Genomic DNA, 21,743 nt, shown 5'->3' with positions numbered 1-21,743 from the left:
ATCTCAGCTCACTGCAAGCTCTGCCTCCAGGGTTCACGCCATTCTCCTGCCTCAGCCTCCCGAGTAGCTGGGACTACAGGCGCCTGCCACCATGCCTGGCTACTAAAAATACAAAATTTTTAGTAGAGAGGGGGTTTCAGCGTGTTAGCCAGGATGGTCTCCATCTCCTGACCTCATGATCTGCTGGCCTCAGCCTCCCAAAGTACTGGGATTATAGGTGTGAGCCACCGCGCCTGGTCTCCTAGCCTATGCCATTTCTAGCATCAAAAAAAGGGTTTCAGGGCTGGGTGCGGTGGCTTACACCTGTAATCCCAGCACTTTGGGAGGCCAAGGGGGGCACATCACCTGAGGTCAGGAGTTCAAGATGGGCCTGGCCAACATGATGAAACCTCGTCTCTACTAACAATACAGAAATTAGCTGGGCATGGTGGCATGTGCCTGTAATCCCAGCTACTCAGCAGGAGAATCCCTTGAACCCAGGAGGCAGAGGTTACAGTGAGCCGAGATTGTGCCACTGCACTCCAGTCTGGGCAACAGAGTGAGATTCCATCTCCAAAAAAAAAGAGGGGTTTCAAGACATGCCACTGTAGGTTATGCAGGGAAGAGATGAGAGATTGAGGACCATCAGAACAGACAACCATATTGCTCCATTCCCCACCCCACACCCACCCTGACTCTCTTCATCAGGGCCAGGGGCCACCTGATTTTATAATGGGTCCATATCCAGTGTTCATGATCCCAAGTTCCACTGAGGGTTCATCCAGGTGGGCCCCAAGGGGCCTAGATGTTAATCCCTGTCAATCACATTTTCCACTGCAGGTTCAACTCCATATACAAAGAGAGCGGCAAGAAAGTGTTTCAAAAGAGGCCATTCACTAGTGGGCAGCATTTTATAGTCTATGTGGTAACATGGACTGGTTGGGGGGTACTTCCATTTTACCCACCTCAGGGCTCATAGGTGTCAGGGGACCTGCTAAAGGTCACCCTGGAGTAACTGTCAGAGCCACAGTCTCCAGGATGGCCTCCTTACCCAGTGCTTTGGATGTCTGCAGCTGTTTTGAAACTTTGTGCAAACCGATGGGTACTGCAGAATTGGCCTCTTTCAGCCACAGAAGTAATCCTGTTACTTTCTCTCTGTGAGTCTGGGAAACATACAGACACTGGTTGAAACCTCAGCTTTGTTATTTACCAGCTGTGCTCTCACAGGTAAGAGTTTTGTTTTCTTTTTGTTTTTTTGAGACAGGGTCTCAATCTGTTCCCCATGCAGGAGTGCAGTGGCATAATCACTGCTCTTACTGCAGCCTTGACCTCCCTGGCTCGAGTGATCCTTCCACCTCAGCCTCCTGAGTAGCTGGGACTACAGATGTGCGCCAGCATGCCTGGCTAATTTTTTTTTTTTTTTTTTTTTTTTTGTGTGTGTATGTTGTCTGGGCTGGTCTGGAACTCCTGGGCTCAAGCAGTCCTCCCACATTGGCTTCCCAAAGTGCTGGGATTACAGGTCTGAACCACCGAGCTGGGTCACAGGTAAGTTATATATCCTGTCTGAGCCTCACATGGTTGAATTGATGATTAAATTAGATGACATATGTAAAGCATCTGTACTTGGTAGGCTCCAGATGACTCCCACCACAGAGTTTGCTGGGCTTGGTGTCAGATTCCTAGCCTTATTCCTTGTTCATCTTTCCAGGGTGGCAGTGTGGTTGGCATAACCCAGTCACAGCACCCCAGGACTCCTGTCCAGCATTGGCGCTCTGTATGTAGAGCAGAGCCCTTTCACTCAGCCTGGCAGCATCTGATCAGCGTCGCAGCCCAGTGGCTTGGGGAATAAATGTAAACAGTGCAGGGACTAAAAGCAGAGCTCTGGTCCTGCACCTTCACTCCCAAGCTCTGCCACCCTGTATAGGCTCCTTCCTCTCTCTCAGCCTCAGTCTCTTTCTTGTAATACTGTGAGAACCCTATCCAGAGTTGTGTGTGGATTTACTGAATGTAAAGCACCTAAAAGCCTGCCAGGACATGGCAGGCACTCAAGAAGCATTACTAGACTCATTTGACACATGGAGAAACTGAGTCCCAGAGTGGGAAAGTGACTCAGGCAAAGATTCCTTCACAGAACTGGGGATAAAAATTCAGATCTTCAAGCTCCCAGTCAGTGTCTAATTACTACTTTCTCATTGTTGGAATTTGTAATTATTTCATGACAGGTGTGCTTTTGGCTGCTAAAGGGACAGCGTTTCAGAGGTGGTGAGCCTCGCCCGGCTCAGCCTGACCCAGAACCAGCTCACTCATGAAACTACCCTCTCTTGAAGAGAACAGGAGTTGTGGGGAGGAAGAACGTGACCCAGAGGCCAGAAAACCTGGAGGCCAGGGTTGGTGTAACTGTGTAGGTAAGAGCAGCAGCTTCGTGATCAACCAGACCTGCATTCAAATCCTTCTCTGCCACCTCTTAGCTATGTGACCAGCTACATGACACCACCTCCCTGAGCCTCAGGTTTTCATCTGTAAACTTGCAATGGTACCTCTCCCATAGGGCTGTTGTAGGAATTAAATAAGATAACAGAGGTAGAGTACCTGCTCCCAACTGGCAGCCCTTATAATTTCACAAACAGGAAGCAAAAGAGAAGCCAGCTACTATTTTTTTTTTTTTTTTTGAGACGGAGTCTCGCTCTGTCTCCCAGGCTGGAGTGCAGTGGTGCGATCTTGGCTCACTGCAAGCTCTGCCTCCCAGGTTCACACCATTCTCCTGCCTCAGCCTCCCGAGTAGCTGGGACTGCAGGTGTCCACCACCACACCTGGCTAATTTTTTGTTTTTTTAGTATAGAAGGGGTTTCACCGTGTTAGCCAGGATGGTCTCGATCTCCTGACCTCGTGATCCACCTGCCTTGGCCTCCCAGAGTGCTGGGATTACAGGTGTGAGCCACCATGCCCGGCCTTTGTTTTTGTTTTTGTTTTTGTTTTGAGACAGAGTCTTGCTCTGTCACCCAGGCTGGAGTGCGGTAGTGCAATCTTGGCTCGCTGCAACCTCTGCCTCCCAGATTCAAGTGATTCTTGTGCTTCAGCCTCCTGAATAGCTGGGATTACAGGCAGACACCATCATGCCAGGCTAATTTTTGTATTTTTAGTAGAGATGGGGTTTCACCGTGTTGGCCATGCTAGTCTTGAACTCCTGACCTCAAGTGATCCACCTGCCTCGGCCTCCCAAAGTGCTGGGATTACAGGCGTGAGCCACCGTGCCTGGCTGGAGCCAGCTACTTCTTATCCTCATCCTTGTGTATAAATCTTGTTGTAAACTTTCAAACAATTTTTTGTTTTATTTTTATTTTTTTACATTTGAGACAGGGTGTCTCTCTGTCATCCAGGCTGGAATGCAGTGGCATGATCACAACTCACTGCAACCTCAGCCTTCCAGGCTCAAGTGATCCTCCCACCTCAGCCTCCCAAGTTGCTGGGACTACAGGTACCCATCGTCACACCCAGCTAATTTTTTTTTTTTTTTTTTTTTGAGATGGAGTCTCGCTCTTTCGCCCAGGCTGGAGTACAGTGGCGCCATCTCGGCTTGCTGCAAGCTCTGCCTCCCGGGTTCACGCCATTCTCCTGCCTCAGCCTCCCCAGCACCTGGGACTACAGGCGCCTGCCACCATGCCTGGCTAATTTTTTGTATTTTTAGTAGAGACGGGGTTTCACTATGTTAGCCAGGATGGTCTTGATCTCCTGACCTCATGATCCACCCGCCTTGGCCTCCCAAAGTGCTGGGATTACAGGTGTGAGCCACCGTGCCTGGCCACACCCAGCTAATTTTTGTATTTTTAATGGAGACAAGGTTTTGCCATATTGCCCAGGCTGGTCTCAAATTCCTGGGCTGAAGCGATCCACTTGCCTTGGCCTCCCAAAGTGCTAGGATTACGGGTATGAACCACCTCACCTGTACTTGTAAACTTTTTTTTTTTTTTTTTTTTGAGACGGTGTCTTGCTCTGTCGCCCAGGCTGAAGTACAGTGGTGTAATCTCAGCTTACTGCAACCTCCACCTCCCAGGTTCAAGCAATTCTCCTGCCTTAGCCTCCCGAGTAGCTGGGATTACAGGCGCCCATCACCATGACCGGCTAATTTTTTGTATTTTTACCAGAGATGGGGTTTTGTATTTTTAGTAGAGACAGGGTTTCTCCATGTTGTCTAGGCTGGTCTTGAACTCCTGACCTCAAGTAATCCACCCACCTTGGTCTCCCAAGGTGCTGGGATTACAGGCGTGAGCCACTGTGCCTGGCCCTTGTTACAAACTTTTAATTGAACAAACAATGGATAGTAGAGACGTTCTAAGATTTGTCTAATGAAATGCTTTGTGTTCCCATGCTCTTTCACGTACTAGCTGTGTCAACTTGAACAAGTGACTTAAGTTCTCAGTGTCTGCTAACGGTCCTTACACAGATGGTTGTTGTTGTGAGGCTTAGTTACCACACAAAATTCTTAGATTAGTGTCTGGCACATAATAAGAACCACAGCCCCCAAATGCTAGTTGTCATTCATTATCTTAGCATACCATGTGAAGCTTGTGTTCTTTTACATTCTGTAGCCATCTGTATTTTAATATAAAATTGTGTTGTCTTTCTCTCTCTTTTATTTTTATTTTTTGAGTAAAACAGACATTTCAGAAAGATGTACCAGATTTTTATCACATGGCTTTGTGAGACACGGCACCCAGCCAACTTCACACACAGTCACACATATGCATGCATGAGCACACATGCATGCAGACACACACACTTTGACAAGGCATGCTACGCCGGGCTGCTTCCCAAATGGGCTGAAACAAGTCCTGTTGCCCTGAAGAACCGCCTGTCCCCTCTCCCACCCACTCATCACGCTCCGTGGAGTGAGACAGGAAAGGGTGATTGGCTCACAGTGGCAGCATAGCCCTTGGCAAACCTGTTGGCAAACATGACTTGGGAGAAAGGACTGGCTCCAGCTCTTATCCCAAGTGTCAGAGCCTCGGTCCCAGCCCTGACTCGATGCCCTCCTTTGCTGTGCAACCCTGGCCATGTAACTTCACTTCTCTGAACCCCAGCTTTGTCTTTTGAAAGGGAGCTAACTGTTCCTACCTCTCGGGGTTATGAGGATTTGACAGACACATGGAAAATGCCTGGCATGTCGCTGTTGCCCCATAAATGAGAGCTCTCAAAAGACTGGCTCCTTTTTTAGCTCAGTAAAAGCTGTCTTTTATAGTCTTTAAGAAAATGGGGCTGGCCGGGCGTGGTGGCTCATGCCTGTAATCCCAGCACTTTGGGAGGCCGAAGCGGGTGGATCACGAGGTCAGGAGATCAAGACCATCCTGGCTAACACGGTGAAAACCCGTCTCTACTAAAAAAATACAAAAAAATTAGCCGGGCATGGTGGCGGGCTCTTGTAGTCCCAGCTACTCGGGAGGCTGAAGCTGGAGAATGGCGTGAACCCAGGAGGCAGAGCTTGCAGTGAGCTGAGATTGCGCCACTGCACTCCAGCCTGGGCGACAGCTCAAGACTCCATCTCAAAAAAATGAATAAATAAATAAGTAAAAATAATAAATAAAATGGGGCTATGGTCTATGTGCCTTACATAATTAATAGACTTTATTGCTTTTTGATGTATCTGTTAATCCAATAAAGGTGTTTGTCTCCTAACACTATTTTATTTCATATTTTATTCATATTTTACAATGGGTAAGTCAATGGAGCCCACTAAACCTCAGTTTCCTTATTTCTAAAATGAGAAAGAAAAAACTTTCCTCAAAAGGTTGTTTGGAGAATTTAATGAGATGGTATATGTGTGTCCAGGAAGTAAGAGATCAGTTTTTTTGCAGCCCCTTTTCTCTCACTAGGCTAAATTTCTCAAAGACAGAAGGGAGTTATTATTATTATTATTATTATTATTTTATTATTTTTGGAGACAGAGTCTCACTCTGTCATCCAGGCTGGAGTGCAGTGGCACCATCTCGGCTCTCTGCAATCTCCACCCCCAGGGCTCAGTGGATCCTCTCATGTCAGCCTCCAGAGTAGCTGGGACTACAGGGAGAGAGTTTTATTTACCTCTGTATCCTCATCATTGAATATGTAGTAATACATTTAATAATAGCAGTGACAGTGACAACAACTTTCATTTACTGAACACTTACTGTGTTCGAGGCTCTGTGCCAAGTGCCTTTTTTTTTTTTTTTTTTGAGACGGAGTCTTGCTCTGTCGCCCAGGCTGGAGTGTAGTGGCACGATCTTGGCTCACTGCAAGCTCCGCCTCCCGGGTTCACACCATTCTCCTGCTTCAGCCTCCCCAGCAGCTGGGACTATAGGCACTCCCTGCCACGCCCAGCTAATTTTTTGTATTTTCTTTTTTTTTTTTTTTTTTTGAGACGGAGTCTCGCGCTGTGTCACCCAGGCTGGAGTGCAGTGGCGCGATCTCGGCTCACTGCAAGCTCCGCCTCCCAGGTTCACGCCATTCTCCTGCCTCAGCCTCCGAGTAGCTGGGACTACAGGCGCCCGCCACCACGCCCGGCTAGTTTTTTGTATTTTTAGTAGAGACGGGGTTTCACCATGTTAGCCCGGATGGTCTCGATCTCCTGACCTCGTGATCCACCCGCCTCGGCCTCCCAAAATGCTGGGATTACAGGCTTGAGCCACCGCGCCCGGCCGTATTTTCTTTTTTTTTTTTAGTAGAGATGGGGTTTCACCATGTTTAGCCAGGATGGTCTCGATCTCCTGACCTTGTGATCCGCCCACCTCGGCTTCCCAAAGTGCTGAGATTACAGGTGTGGGCCACCACACCCCGCTACGTGCCTCTTAATAGAAGGACAAGTAATAGACGTGTAAACGATTTGATTTTCTCTGCTGATGATTTAAACAAGAAGGAATTGTTTTACCTTTCCCTTGGGGAAGTTTTGTATTCCATACTGGAGACAAAGTTTATTCTTGGGCCATGTACATTGTTTCGCCAAATCAGTTGGATAAAAATTAGAGCAATCCGTAGTTTACTTACCTATAAAATGGAGCTTATGATTAACTTGACTCATGTAAAGGTGTCCCATAAATGGTACATAACTGACAATGGTTTTTGCTTACTCCTTCCTTTCCTCCCCATGTACACACACCCCTCCTTGGGGAGAAGGCAGTGACTAGGAAAGATTTGAAACTGAGTGGCAGAGAGCTGAGTCCCTTCGCCCCTCTGGGATTCTGTTTCTCCTTGGCATGGTGTGGGAGATTTTTCTGGAATAATTTCCTAATTCTGAGACTCTCCAAGCCCTAGCTTAAGTCCTGCCTCCTTCAGAAAAATCTCCCTTAATCGCCACAGCACCAGAGTCTACTTACACAAATACCACATGCCCCTGTGATCACATGTTGCATATTCCAACTGTATTTAAGTCCTAGAAGATGGGATTGTTTTTTTTTTTTTTTTTTTGAGACGGAGTCTCGCTCTGTCGCCCAGGCTGGAGTGCAGTGGCGCGATCTCGGCTCACAGCAAGCTCTGCCTCCCGGGCTTACGCCATTCTCCTGCCTCAGCCTCCCGAGTAGCTGGGACCACAGGCGCCCGCCACCTCGCCCGGCTAGTTTTTTGTATTTTTTAGTAGAGACGGGGTTTCACCGTGTTCGCCAGGATGGTCTCGATCTCCTGACCTCGTGATCCGCCCGTCTCGGCCTCCCAAAGTGCTGGGATTACAGGCTTGAGCCACCGCGCCCGGCCAGAAGATGGGATTGTTGTGTTAGTGTTTTGATTTCTGTTTTCCCAAACTCTCTCCTTTCTTTTCTCCCCTCCCCTCCCCTCTTTTCTTTCCGAGACAGGGTCTCACTCTGTCAGCCAGGCTGGAGTGCAGTGGTGTAATCATAGCTCACTGTATGTAGCTTCAAACTCCTGGGCTCAAGAGATCCTCCCACCTCAGCCTCCCAAGTCTGAGACTGCAGGTGCACACCACCACACCCAGCTACTTTTTAAAAAAAATTTTGTAGAGATTAGGAGGTCTTACTTTGTTTCCCAGGCTGGTCTTGAACTTCTGACCTTGTGATCCTCCTACCTCAGCCTCCCACAGTGCTTGGATTACAGGTATGAGCCACTGCGCTTGGCCAAGTACTTTCTTTTTTTGTTTGTTTTGTTTTGAGACAGTCTTGCTCTGTCGCCCAGCCTAGACTGCAGTGGCGTGATCTCAGCTCACTCCAACCTCCACCTCCCAGGTTCAAGCAATTCTCCTGCCTCAGCTTCCGGAGTAGCTGGGACTACAGACACTGAGCCACTCAAGCAAATCTGAGGCTCCAAAACAGCCAAACTGCAGAGGCCTTCAGGTATTTAAAAAGCACGCATTTTGGAGTCAGATAGTCATGTCATGATTCTGTCCCTTACTAGCTGTGTGACTTGGGCAAGTTATTTTACCTTCCTGAGTCTCCGTGTCCTTATCTGGAAAGTGGAACAACACCTACTTTTAAAATTGGTGTGAGGAAGGAATGAGCACAAAGCCTAGTGCCAAGAAGGTGCTCAGAGAGTTCCTAAGCTCAGGTGGGTTGATGGGGGGCCCTGGGATGTGGGACTGGCTCTTTACCCACTCTGTGGCCTTAGACAAGGCCCTTCTTATTTCTGGGTCTCAGCTGCTCCATCTATGACCACACCTGGGATTTTTTTTTTGTATTTTTATTTAGGCGGGGTTTCACCACATTGGCCAGGCTGGTCTCGAACTCTTGACCTCAAGTGATCTGCCCACCTGGGTCTCCCAAAGTGCTGGGATTACAGGTGTGAGCCACCATGCCTGGCCAGGTACTTCCTTTTCTTTTGAGGCAGGGCGGGTCTCACTGTGTCACCCAAGCAGGTCTTGAATCCAGGACTCAGGGGATCCTCCCACCTCAGTCTCCTGAGTAGCTTTCATCCTTTATAAACCTTTCAAAGTCTCCAAGTCATAGATGGAGCAGCTGAGACCCAGAAATAAGAAGGGCCTTGTCTAAGGCCACAGAGTGGGTAAAGAGCCAGTCCCACATCCCAGGGCCCCCCATCAACCCACCTGAGCTTAGGAACTCTCTGAGCACCTTCTTGGCACTAGGCTTTGTGCTCATTCCTTCCTCACACCAATTTTAAAAGTAGGTGTTGTTCCACTTTCCAGATAAGGACACGGAGACTCAGGAAGGTAAAATAGCACTAAGTCACACAGCTAGTAAGGGACAGAATCATGACATGACTGTTTTTTAAATACCTGAAGGCCTCTGCAGTTTGGCTGTTTTGGAGCCTCAGATTTGCTTGAGTGGCTCAGTGGACAGCCTCTCTGAGTTTCTGTAGCGGTAGTGTTGTACCTCAAAGCAGGGAGTCGGTTACCAAGGCTGATGCCTGTGCCCACCTCCTTCTGTCCCAGCAGCTGGGGTCCAGGGGTTCACAGAGCAGGCACTCACGGCCCCTGCTCTAGCAATGATCTGCGTGGCATGCCACCCCATCCCCAAAGCCCATTGTCTCCCCAGGAGACAATATGGAGAAAGGACCCAGACTAGTGGGCTGCCTGTATCCATCTGTAACCATGGAAACCCCTTAGGGAGATAATTCCAAAACCCTCCTTGCCGCCTCCCACCCTGCAGCTGTGCCTCCAGGAGCCCGGCCTCCAGCAGGAGGGGAATTACTGATAATTGCCGCTCCCCTAGCACTGCCACCACCAAATGGGACACAGCTGGACCCCCCTCCACAGGGATCTCCCCCACCCTCCCAGTCCCAGAATTGGTGTTGGTAAAGGGGCCTTGGATGGGTTTAAGGCCTAAGCTGTATTTCTTTTGCAAGAGTCAAAAGACCCTTGTGGTTCCGCACTGGTGAGATGTGTCCTTGATCCCACATTTGGGCATAGAGAAAAAAGGACTCAGCACAATTCTCAACCAGTGGCCTGGGAAGGGCTTAGGTCTTCAGTGCATGACTCCCCTCTGGCGGCCAGTTGCTGCAATTGTCAGAGAGGAGCACAAATGATGACCTCTTTTCCTGGGTATTTATTGTGGTCCAGATACACACACACATTAGATCTAATCCTTCCTACCTCTCGGTGAGGGGGGTCTTCTTGTCCTACTTGCACATGCTGAAGCCAAGGTGTCCAGAGAATATCCAGAGGAAGGATGACAAATTGGTTGCGAGGGTGAACCTGGACAGCCCTGGCTCAAAACCACCTCTACTGTCACCAGCCCCGTGGCCTTGGGCAAGTTACCTAAATGCTTGGAGTCTCAGTTTCTTCATCTGTAAAATGGGGGTGATGATAGCATACATCTCATGGGGGTGATATGAGGATCATATGTGTGAAAGTTTATGAGCCTTCAGAAAGGTGATCCACACATAGCAAATAAAATTCAGGGCCCTGACGCACAAGCTGTCCTTCAGGCATAATCATTGAACTACACCCAGGCTCAGTTCTGTGGGGCTAATTGTGGCTTCCTCATAGGGCTGTTGTGATAATTAAGCAGATCTGGGCATGAATGTGCTTGCTTTGCAACTATTAGCTTTTTTTTTTTTTTTTAGATAGGGTTTCCCTCTGTCATCCAGGCTGAAATGCAGTAACACAATCACAGCTCATTGCAGCCGTGACCTCCTAGGCTCAAGAGATCCTCCAGTCTCAGCCTCTTGAGGAGCTGTGACTACAGGCATACACCACCACGCCCAGCTAATTTTTAAATATTTTTGTAAAGACAGAGTCTCGCTATGTAGCCCAGGCTGGTCTTGAACTCCTAGACTCAAGCCATCCTCTGGCCTTGGCCTCCCAAAGTGCAGGGATTATAGGAGTGAGCCACTGTGCCCGACTTCTTAGCATCATTTTTGATCTGCTTGTTTGGGAAGGAATAATCACAGGGGTGGAGTAGTGTAGGGGGCAGGGGGTGGGGGAGAGCAGTGGGTGAGCAAGTGAATTATAGGCCAGGTATGGTGGCTCACTCTTGTAATCCTAGCATTTTGGGAGGCTGAGGTGGGAGGATTGCTTGAATGTAGGAGTTCGAGACCAGCCTGGGCAACACAGCAAGACTCTTATCTCTAAAAAAAGAGAAATAAAGGAAAGAGAAAGAATAGGGGGAGCGGGGGGGGGGGGGGGAGGGAGGGGGGGGAGGGGGAGGGGAAGAAAAAAGTGAGTTATGTCTCTCTCCGTGAGCCTGGAGGAGGTACATGACAATTCTGGCTCCTGTGACTACCTCCTTGGCCTCACAAGGCCCCCAGCTCACCATTTCCCCCCAAGCAGAGTTACAGAAGGACTGTGACAGTGCACAGACTTCCTTGGAAAGTCTCTTGGAAACAGATTGTGAGTGATCTTGCACCTATTCCAAAAAACCTTTCTTTTTTTTTTTTTTTTTTTTTTTTGAGACGGAGTCTCACTGTGTCTCCCAGGCTGGAGTGCAGTGGCGCGATCTCGGCTCACTGCAAGCTCCGCCCCCCGGGTTCACGCCATTCTCCCGCCTCAGCCTCCCAAGTAGCTGGGACTACAGGCGCCCGCTACCGCGCCCGGCTAGTTTTTTTTTTTTTTTTTTGTATTTTTAGTAGAGACGGGGTTTCACCATGTTAGCCAGGATAGCTATTCCAAAAAACCTTTCATTGGCCGGGCCGTGTGGCTCACCCCTGTAATCCCAGCACTGTGGAAGGCCAAGGCAGGCGGATCACCTGAGGTCAGGAGTTCGAGACCAGCCTGGCCAACATGGTGAAACTGTCTCAACAAAACATACAAAATTAGCCAGGCACAGTGGCTCATGCCTGTAATCCCAGCACTTTGGGAGGCCGAGGTGGGCAGATCACCTGAGATCGGGAGTTTGAGACCAGCCTGACCAACATGGAGAAACCCCATCTGTACTAAAAATACAAAATTAGCCGGGTGTGGTGTTGCGTGACTGTAACCCCAGCTACCCAGGAGGCTGCAGCAAGAGAAACACTTGAACCTGTGGGAGGCAGAGGTTGCAGTGAGCCGAGATTGGGCCACTTCTCTCCAGTCTGGGCGACAGAGCAAGACTCTGTCTCAACACAGACAAACAAAAAACCTTTTGTTGAGTTTAGTTCAATAAGCAATTCTTGTGCTTGTACTCTGCAGTGGGTACTATGCTGGATATTGGGGTGTGAAAATTAAAAAGACAAGGAGAAGCTTAAATCTGAGGGTGGGGTGGGGAGGAAGACAGAACATTAAAACAACTGTAATTACAATTGCAAAACGATGATAGAGGGCCAGCATGGTGGCTCATCTGTGTAATCCCAGCACGTTGGAGGCCAAGGCAGATCACTTGATTCCAGGAGTTCAAGACTAGTCTGGGCAACATGATGAAATCCCTTCTCTACAAAAACAAACAAACATACAAACAAAAACGATGATAGATTGAGATTCCTAACAAGAGGTGGGGTGCAGGGCTCAGGGTCAGCTTCCAAAAGATGGCTGGCATAATCTACCACCATCCCCACTGTGGCCAACACCAAAACCACCTTGATTTCAAAACTGAATGTCTTGCTTATTTCAAAAGAGATCTGGGCTGGGTGCGGTGGCTCATGCTTGTAATCTCAGCATGTTGGGAGGCTGAGGTGGGCGGATCACTTAAGGTCAGGAGTTCAAGACCAGCCTGGCCAACAAGGTGAAACCCTGTTTCTACTAAAAAGAAAAAAAACAACACAAAAATTAGCTGGGCATGGTGGTGGGTGCCTGTAGTCCCAACTACTCGGGAGGCTGAGGCACGAGAATTGCTTGAACCCAGCAGGTGGAGGTTGCAGTGAGCCAAGATCATGCCACTGCATTCCAGCCTGGGTGACAGAGCAAGACCCTGTCTCAAAAAAAAAAAAAAAAGCCTGGGCACAGTGGCTCACGCCTGTAATCCCAGCACTTTGGGAGGCCGAAATGGGCAGATCACGAGGTCAGGAGATCGAGACCATCCTGGCTAACATGGTGAAACCCCGTCTCTACTAAAAAAATACAAAAAAATTAGCCAGGCCTGGTGGCGGGCGCCTGTAGTCCCAGCTACTCAGGAGGCTGAGGCAGGAGAAGGGCGTGAACCTGGGAGGCGGAACCTGCAGTGAGCTGAGATCCGGCCACTGCACTCCAGCCTGGGCGACAGAGTGAGACTGTCTCAAAAAAAAAAAAAAAAAAAAAGAGTTCTGAGTCATTTTTCAATGTTAGCAGTTGAGTTGGATTCTTAATTTTGTCCCAGGTTTCTGTTTTCTTAGCCTGAGGAGTTAAAAATGCACCCTTTTAAAATTGAGTGCTGTTTAAGATCATGTGGGGGATATGGCAGTACACAGCATTCTCAATGATTTGTTTATCTGGTTTACGAAAGAGAAGAAGGAAGAAACTTGTATCTGAGAGCAGAACAGTTTTTTTCTGGTGGCAGAGGTGGAGAGAGACATGACAAGCAGGGAGCACAGCATGGGCAACAGGGAGAGCTGAGAGGTCAGAGAGGGAGTTAGGAAGAGTGTGTTTGATTAGAACATAAGGGGGCCAGGTGCAGTGGCTCACACCTGTAACCCCAGCACTTTGAGAGGCCGAGACGGGTGGATCATTTGAGGTCAGGAGTTCGAGACCAGCCTGGCCAACATGGTGAAACTCATCTCTACTAAAATAAAATTAGCTGGGCAGTAGTGGTGCCTGCCTGTAATCCCAGCTACTTGGGAGCCTGAGGCAGGAGAATCGCTTGAGCCTGGGAGGCAGAGGTTGCAATGAGCAGAGATTGCGCCACTGCACTCCAGCCTGGGTGAAAGGGTGAGAGCCTGTCTCAAAAAAACAAACAAACAAAAACCTAAGGCCTATGTGTGAAGGGTCTGAAGATCAGAAGGACCTTGTGGTGGCGGTGGCTGGGCCATAGTGGGGAGCTGCTTGCCAGACCTTGAGCTAGAGAGAGACAAGGTCTGGAAAAGGAGGGAATAAACCGACAATTACAGGAATTATAGGTGGTATTATCCCTAAGAGGCGCTGAGCAGCTCTGCTGGGACCTGACTCCCGCATGGGATGTCCCTCTTCCCGCATGGGATCACCTCCACGGGACCCAACAGCTGTGAAAAACTTTCCCAGGGCCTACAGACACCTGGAAAGAATCTGGCCAGTCTAGTAGCCCTGGCCTTCTCAGCGGGGCTGCATCTTTCACATCCTGTTTCTCCTCCCCAAGCCCATAGCGGGTGAGTTACCTTGTTGATGAGAAGAAAGACGACTCGCAGGCTTTGGCAGGTGCTGGAGTTCACCTCTAGGTGGCAGCCTTCACCTTTCAGCCCCACCAGCTTCCAGCCAAAGGTCTGAGAGAAGGGAAAGCAACTAACGAAGACGCGGGAGGACCCACCAGGCGCGGCAGGCATAATCACCGAGCTGCACAGCCACCCTCTCAGGCACACGTCATTCTCTCCATGTCACAGCTCAGAGAAGTGAAGTCACTGGTCCAAAGTCACACAGATGGGTGGGCACGGTGGTAATTGGCTTCTCTGAGCCTCCAGGTTCTTCATCTGTACAGAGACTGACCCGTTCCTAGCAATCACTAATCTACTTTTTTTTTTTTTTGAGACAAGAGTGTTGCTCTGTCCCCCAGTCTGGAGTGCAGTGGTGTGATCTCCGCTCACTGCAATCTCTACCTTCCGGGTTCATGCAATTCTCCTGCCTCAGCCTTCCAAGTAGATGGGATTACAGGCATGCGCTACCATGCCTGGCTAATTTTTGTATTTTTAGTAGAGACAAGGTTTCACCATGTTGGCCAGGCTGGTCTGGAACTCTTGACCTCAAGTGATCCACCCACCTCAGCCTTCCAAAGTGCTGGGATTACAGGCATGAGCCACCGCTCCCAGCCTCTTTTTTTTTTTTTTTTTTGAGACAAAGTCTCACTTGGTTGCCCAGGCTGGAGTGCAGTGGCACAATCTTGCTTCACTGTGACCTCTGCCTCCCGGTTCAAGCGATTCTCCTGCCTCAGCCTCCCAAAGTGCTGGGATTACAGGTGCCTGCCACCATGCCCAGCAAATTTTTGTATTTTTAGTAGAGATGGAGTTTTACCATGTTGGCCAGGCTAGTCTCAAACTCCTGACCTCAGGTGATCTGCCCGCCTCGGCCTCCCAAAGGGCTGGGATTACAGGTGTGAACCACCAAGCCCAGCCCCACTAATCTACTTTTTGTTTCTATAGATTTATTTATTCTAGCCTGTAATCCCAGTACTTTGGGAGGCCAAGGTGGGCGGATCACCTGAGGTCAAGAGTTCAAGACCAGCCTGGCCAACAGGGTGAAACCCATCTCTACTAAAAATGCAAAAATTAACCAGGCATGGTAGTACACATCTGTAGTCCCAGCTACTTGGGAGGCTGAGGCAGGAGAATCCCTTAAACCTGGGAGGCAAAGGTTGCAGTGAGCCGAGATCATGCCACTGCACTCCAGCCTGGGTGACAGAACAAAACTCTGTCTCAAAAAAAAAAAAAAAAAAAAAAAGGCCGGGCGCTGTGGCTCAAGCCTGTAATCCCAGCACTTTGAGAGGCCGAGACGGGCGAATCACGAGGTCAGGAGATCAAGACCATCCTGGCTAACATGGTGAAACCCCGTCTCTACTACAAAAATGCAAAAAACTAGCCAGGCGAGGTGGCGGGTGCCTGTAGTCCCAGCTACTCGGGAGGCTGAGGCAGGAGAATGGCGTAAACCCGGGAGGCGGCGCTTGCAGTGAGCTGAGATCTGGCCATTGCCCTCCACCCTGGGTGACAGAGCGAGACTCCGTCTCAAAAAAAAAAAAAAAAAAAGATTTATCTATTCTGGATATTTCACTAAATGGGATCGTACAAACGTGGCCTTTCGTGTCTGGTTTCTTTCACTTAGCATAATGTCTTGAAGAGTCTTCCATGTCATAGCATGTATCAGTACCTCATTCCTTTTCATGGGGCCAGATATGGTAGTTCATGCCTATAATCCCAACGCTTTGGGAAGCTGAGGCAGGAGGATTGCTTGAGCCCAGGAGTCCAAGACCAGACCATGCAATATAGTGAGACCCCCATCACTATTAAGAAAAAAAAGAGGCCAGGCGCGGTGGTTCACACCTGTAATCCCCGCACTTTGGGAGGCAGAGCCAGGCGGATCACAAGGCCAGGAGATAGAGACCATCCCGGCTAACATGGTGAAACCCCGTCTTTACTAAAAATACAAAAAATTAGCCGGGCACGGTGGCAGGCACCTGTAGTCCCAGCAGACTGTAGTTCACACCAGAATGGTGTGAACCTGGGAGGCAGAGCTTGCAGTGAGCTGAGATCGTGCCACTGCACTCCAGCCTGGGGGACAGAGCGAGACTCCGTCTCAAAAAAAAAAAAAGAATAAAGAAAAAAAAGAAGGCTGGGTGTGGTGGCTCACGCCTGTAATCCCAGCACTTTGGGAGGCCGAGGTGGGTGGATCACCTGAGGTCAGGAGTTCGAGACCAGCCTGGCCAGCATGGTGAAACCCTGTCTCTACTAAAAATACAAAAATTAGCCGGGTGTGGTGGCGTGCGCCTGTAGTCCCAGCTACTCGGGAGGCTGAGGCAGGAGAAGGGTGTTAACCCAGGAGGCAGAGCTTGCAGTGAGCCAAGATCGCACCACTGCACTCCAGCCTGGGCGACAGAGGGAGACTCTGTCTCAAAAAAAGAAAAGAAAAGAAAAGAAAAAATTACATTCCTTTTTTTGGCTGAATAATATTCTGTTATATAAGTATACCACCTTTTTTTTTTTTTTTTTTTGAGGCAGGATCTTGCTCTGTTGTCCAGGCTGGGATGCAGTGGCATGACTTCTGCCTCCCAGGTTTAAGCAATTCTCTCACCTCAGCCTCCCACGTAGCTGGAACTACAGGTGCATGCCACTACACCCAGCTAATTTTTGTGTTTTTTTGTAGAGATGGGGTCTCGTCATGTTACCCAAGCTGGTCTCAAACTTCTGGGCTTAACTGATACACCTGCCTTGGCCTCCCAAAGTGCTGAGATTACAGGTGTGAGCCACTGTACCTAGAATTTTATGTATTTAACAAACATTCATATAGTGTTTACTATTTGCCAGTCACTGTTAGAAAGCTACTCGGGAGGCTGAGGCAGGAGAATGGCATAAACCTGGGAGGCGGAGCTTGCAGTGAGCTGAGATCGGGCCACTGCACTCCAGCCTGGGTGACAGAGCGAGACTCCGTCACAAAAAAAACAAACACACACACAAAAAAAAACAAAAAAAAAAGAAAAAAGAAAAGCCCACGAACCCATCTTCCAACAGTTTTCCAGTAAAAGGGTTACCACTAGCAGAACTTCCTTAAAGCAATAGCTTGTTTCTCTTTTTAAAAAATAACTTTTTTTTCTCCAATCTAATACATGTTTATTGTAGAATAGGAGAAGCACAAAGAAGATGGAGCAGGGACTTTTCTTCCTTGTTTCCCATAGCTCTGATCTGATTTCTCTGTGATTTGGGATTCGTGTGAACAGGTGACACACTGAGGAGCCTGGGACAGGGGATAGGTACCTTCAGGAAGTCTGTCAAGCAGTTTGTATTGTGATTAATAGGACTTTGAGCACAGGGAATCTGCGGAATTTTTCAGGAGAAGATATACCAGCTGGAATGGAAGTTCGCTTTAGTTTGGGGATTTTTCCAGGGCTATCTGGGGTTGCCTGAAACAGGAACTTCCTCACTTACCTGCTCTGTGGCAAGTCATGGCTTCCTCATCTGGAAAATAGTACTAAGTATCCCTTACTCATCCAGTTGTGGGGCACAGTCTTTCCACTTCCAACAGTGTCTGCAGCACTGGAACCCCTGGTTCATTAGCAGAATGTACCCTCCTTCACATGGGGTTTTGGGGCTGAGTTCATTGTTCACAACAGTGCAGTGCCTTGAGAGACAGAGATCTGGGTTCAGGTCCTGATTTCATCTTTTTTTTTTGTATTTTTAATAGAGACGGGGTTTCACCGTGTTAGCCAGGATGGTCTCCATCTCCTGACCCCGTGATCCGCCTGCCTCGGCCTCCCAAAGTGCTGGGATTACAGGCTTGAGCCACCACACCTGGCCGATTTCATGTTTAAACAGTTGTCAAGTTCCTTTACATATTTCAGTCTCATTTTCCTCATCTGTCCAAAATGTACCTGTGTTACAGGGTAGTTGGGAGGTTTCAACAAAATAATGTATGTAAAATACCTAGCTGGGTGTTTATGCCTAGGAAGTTCTTAGGAAATGTGAGCTATTATCATTTATTTCAGGCCTACTTTGTGCCTGGCATCTCAGGGGAGGAAGGCACAAAAGTGAAAACAAAGCCTGGGTCCTGCCCCCAAGGAGTTTGAAGCTTTGTTGATAGGTAGACTAGAGTAAAAGGGTCTTACGCACTGGAGATCGGATCAGAGACATAAGAACAACTGCCAATTCTTTTTTATTATTATTATTATTATTTTGAGACGGAGTCTGGCTCTGTCGCCTAGGCTGGAGTGCAGTGGCGCGATCTGGGCTCACTGCAAGCTCCGCCTCCTGGGTTTACGCCATTCTCCTGCCTCAGCCTCCCGAGTAGCTGGGACTGTAGGCGCCTGCCACCTTGCCCGGCTAGTTTTTCATATTTTTTAGTAGAGACAGGATTTCACCGTGTTAGCCAGGATGGTCTCGATCTCCTGACCTCGTGATCTGCCCGTCTTGGCCTCCCAAAGTGCTGGGATTACAGGCGTGAGCCACCACGCCCGGCAACTGCCAATTCTTGAGGCTCCTTATGAACCAGGTTCTGTGCTGAAAGCTTTATATGCATTATCTCATGAGATTTCCTCACAATCCTATGAGGTAAGTGCTATTAGGATTAGAAAATCAAAGATCAAAGATCAGAGAATCTTTTAGGAAATTTGCGTGGGTCACATAGCTAATAGTGTCAGGGCCTGGGTTTGAACCCAGGGGTGTCTGACTTCAGATTCTTTACTCCTTCTACTCCATTTGAGTTGGACCTTGAAGGATGAGTCAGATTTGGGCACATGGGGATGGAAGAGAGGAGGGGCCTGGAGAATAGGAGGATATGGAGCCAGGTAAGCAAAGCCTGGGAGATGGGAAAGTGTAGGGCATGTATGACAGAAACTCTGAGGTTTTTTTTTTTTGAGAGAGGGTCTCGCTCTGTGACCCAGGTTGGAGTACAGTGGCATGATCTTGGCTCAGTGTAACCTCCGCCTCCTGGGTTCCAGCGATTCTTCTGCCTCAGCCTCCTGAGTAGCTGGGATTACAAGCATGCACCACCATGCCTGGCTAATTTTTTTTTTTTCTTTGTATTTTTAGTAGAGACGGATTTTTGCCATGTTGACCAGGCTGATCTTGAGTTCCTGGCCTCAAGTGATCCACCCACCTCGGCCTCCCAAAGTGCTGGGATTACAGGCATAAGCCACCGCGCCCGGCCTGTTCATTTATTTTGAGACAGTCTTACTGTGTCGCCCAGGCTGGAATGCAGTGATATGATCATGACTCACTGCAGCCTTGACCTCCCTGGGTTCAGGTGATCCTCCCACCTCAGCCTCCTGAGCAGCTGGGATTACAGGTGTGTGCCACCACTCCCAGCTAATTTTTCTATATTTTGGAGAGACAGAGCTTTTACCATGTTGCCCAGGCTGGTCTTGAACTCCTGGGCTCAAGAGATCTGTCCACCTTGGCCTCCCAAAGTGCTGGGTTTACAGGCATGAACCACTGTGCCCGGCCTGAAACTGCAAGTATTTAGTCTGGTTCCATGTGAGGGCCTCTTTTGGTCCATTTCACAGAAATCTTAGCCAAAATATATTAAGTACCTACAATGCATCTGACATTTCTCTAAAGACTTTATAACCAACACCTTACTAAATCCTCACAGTAAGTGGAGAGGTCACTTGTGCACCCCCATTTAAAAGATGAGGAAATTGAGGCTCAGAATGGTCCACCGACCTGACCACGATCACAATGCTAGGAATGAATGGGGCAGGAATTCAAGCTCAGGGAGGCAGATTTCAGATCTGTGCCCCACACCTCTTGCGAGAATTAGTCAGTTCCCAGGCAGTGAAACTCTAAAGCCAGCCCCAGCTGCCCGAAACTCAACCACAGAGAGCTGGCTCTCAGCCCCTCACTGGCTTCCAGCCCCTCACTGGCTCCCTTCTTTTCTCCCAGCTCCACCCTGCCACCCCCATTTCCCTCCCTGGCCCTGGGGCCCTGCTCCTTCCCCAAACCTGCTCCACCACAATTCCTTCCAGGTTCCCTCATCTGTAAAATGGGGATAATAATAGTGTCTGCCTCAGGGTAGTGTTGTGAGGATCAGAGGAGGGGCTCAAGGTGCTTAGAACCCAGCGTATAGTAGGTTCTCAATAAAAATCAGTGACCTCACCACCACTGTCATTTAAGTAGTGTCTCTGAAGTCCTCTGAAACTGACTGACTGATAGCATTATCCACATTTGATGGTTGGGGAAATTGTGGTTAAGAGAAGTGAAGCAGCAGCTGTCCAGTGTCACTTAGCTAGGAAGTAGAGAGCGGGACTTAATCTGGGCTTCCTGATTTTCTGACTTCAGATCTCATTAACTTCTCTTATTCTTTGCAGCCAGGCAGATGAGTGAATCATAATCAGTATTTATTACCTGCCTTCTGCACTCCAGCCAGGCCCTAGATGCTAAGGGGCATTCTAGAGAGATCTGACCTAGATTCTTGAAGGAGCATAGAACCTAACTGATAAACAAGGTATGAAAACAAAGCCTCGTTTTGTTGAGGTAGAACACACAAAGGGTCCCAAGAGGGCAAGAATCATTTGACTGAGAGGAAGCAGGCAGGGGAGGCTTCTTGAAGGAGATGAAGTTTAAGCTGGGCCGCAAAGGACCAATGAGATATGTAGACTAGAGTAAAAGGGTCTTATGCACTGGAGATAAGTTCAGAGATGTGACCGGGCGTGGTGACTCACACCTGTAATCCCAGCACTTTGGGAGGCCGAGTAGGGTGGATCGCCTGAGGTCAGGAGTTCGAGATCAGCTTGGCCAACATGGTGAAACCCCGTCTCTACGGAAAATACAAAAATCAGCCAGGCATGGTGGCTGGTGCCTGTAATCCCAGCTACTTGGGAGGCTGAGGCAGGAGACTCACTTGAACCTGAGGCAGGAGAATTGCACCGTTGCATTCCAACCTGGTGACAGAGTGAGACTCTGTCTAAAAAAAAAAAAAAGGCAGAGATATAACAACATCTGCCAATTCTTGAGTCTCCTTATGATCCAGGTTCTGTGCTGAAAGCTTTATATGCATTATCTCAGGAGATTTCCTCATGATCCTATGAGGTAAGTGCTATTAGGATGAGAAAATCAAGGATCAAGGATCAGAGAATTTACAAAATTTGCCTAGGTCACACAACGAATAAAGTGTCTGGGCCTGGGTTTGAACTCAGGGCTGTTGGCCACACAGCCTGGGCTCTTAATCATCATGGGTTATTGCCACCTTGTCTTCAACCATCTAATGAGGAATTAAGCTGTGGACTGTCTCTGGAGGGCTTTGAATGCCAAGGCTCAGACTTGCATAAAAATCACACAGCACCAGGCAAGAATCAGACCTGGAATGTAGCAGCAGCTTCTAGCAGCTTTACCACTCACTACCAAAAGTTGCTTCTCTGAGCCTCTCTAAACTGGAGTGATGAGGAATATATTATCAGCAATGAAGATTTTTGAATGAGGCAGGGAGGCTCTTGTGACAAAAGGATTGTTTAAAAGAAACCTGGAGATGTTCAAACATTTACTGAGTGTTGGGTCCTAAGAATACAACTGTGAATAAGACAAAGCTCTGCAGTGGGCCTCTGACCCTGCTGTGCCGGCAGGCAGCTTGGGAGGGTAGGAGAAGAACCCCTTAACTGGAAAAACAAGGGCTCCAGAGCTGGGAC

This window comes from Papio anubis, chromosome 1 (assembly GCF_008728515.1).
Source record: "Papio anubis isolate 15944 chromosome 1, Panubis1.0, whole genome shotgun sequence".
Taxonomy (NCBI): Eukaryota; Metazoa; Chordata; class Mammalia; order Primates; family Cercopithecidae; genus Papio; species Papio anubis.
Note: the sequence above shows the minus strand (reverse complement) of the source record.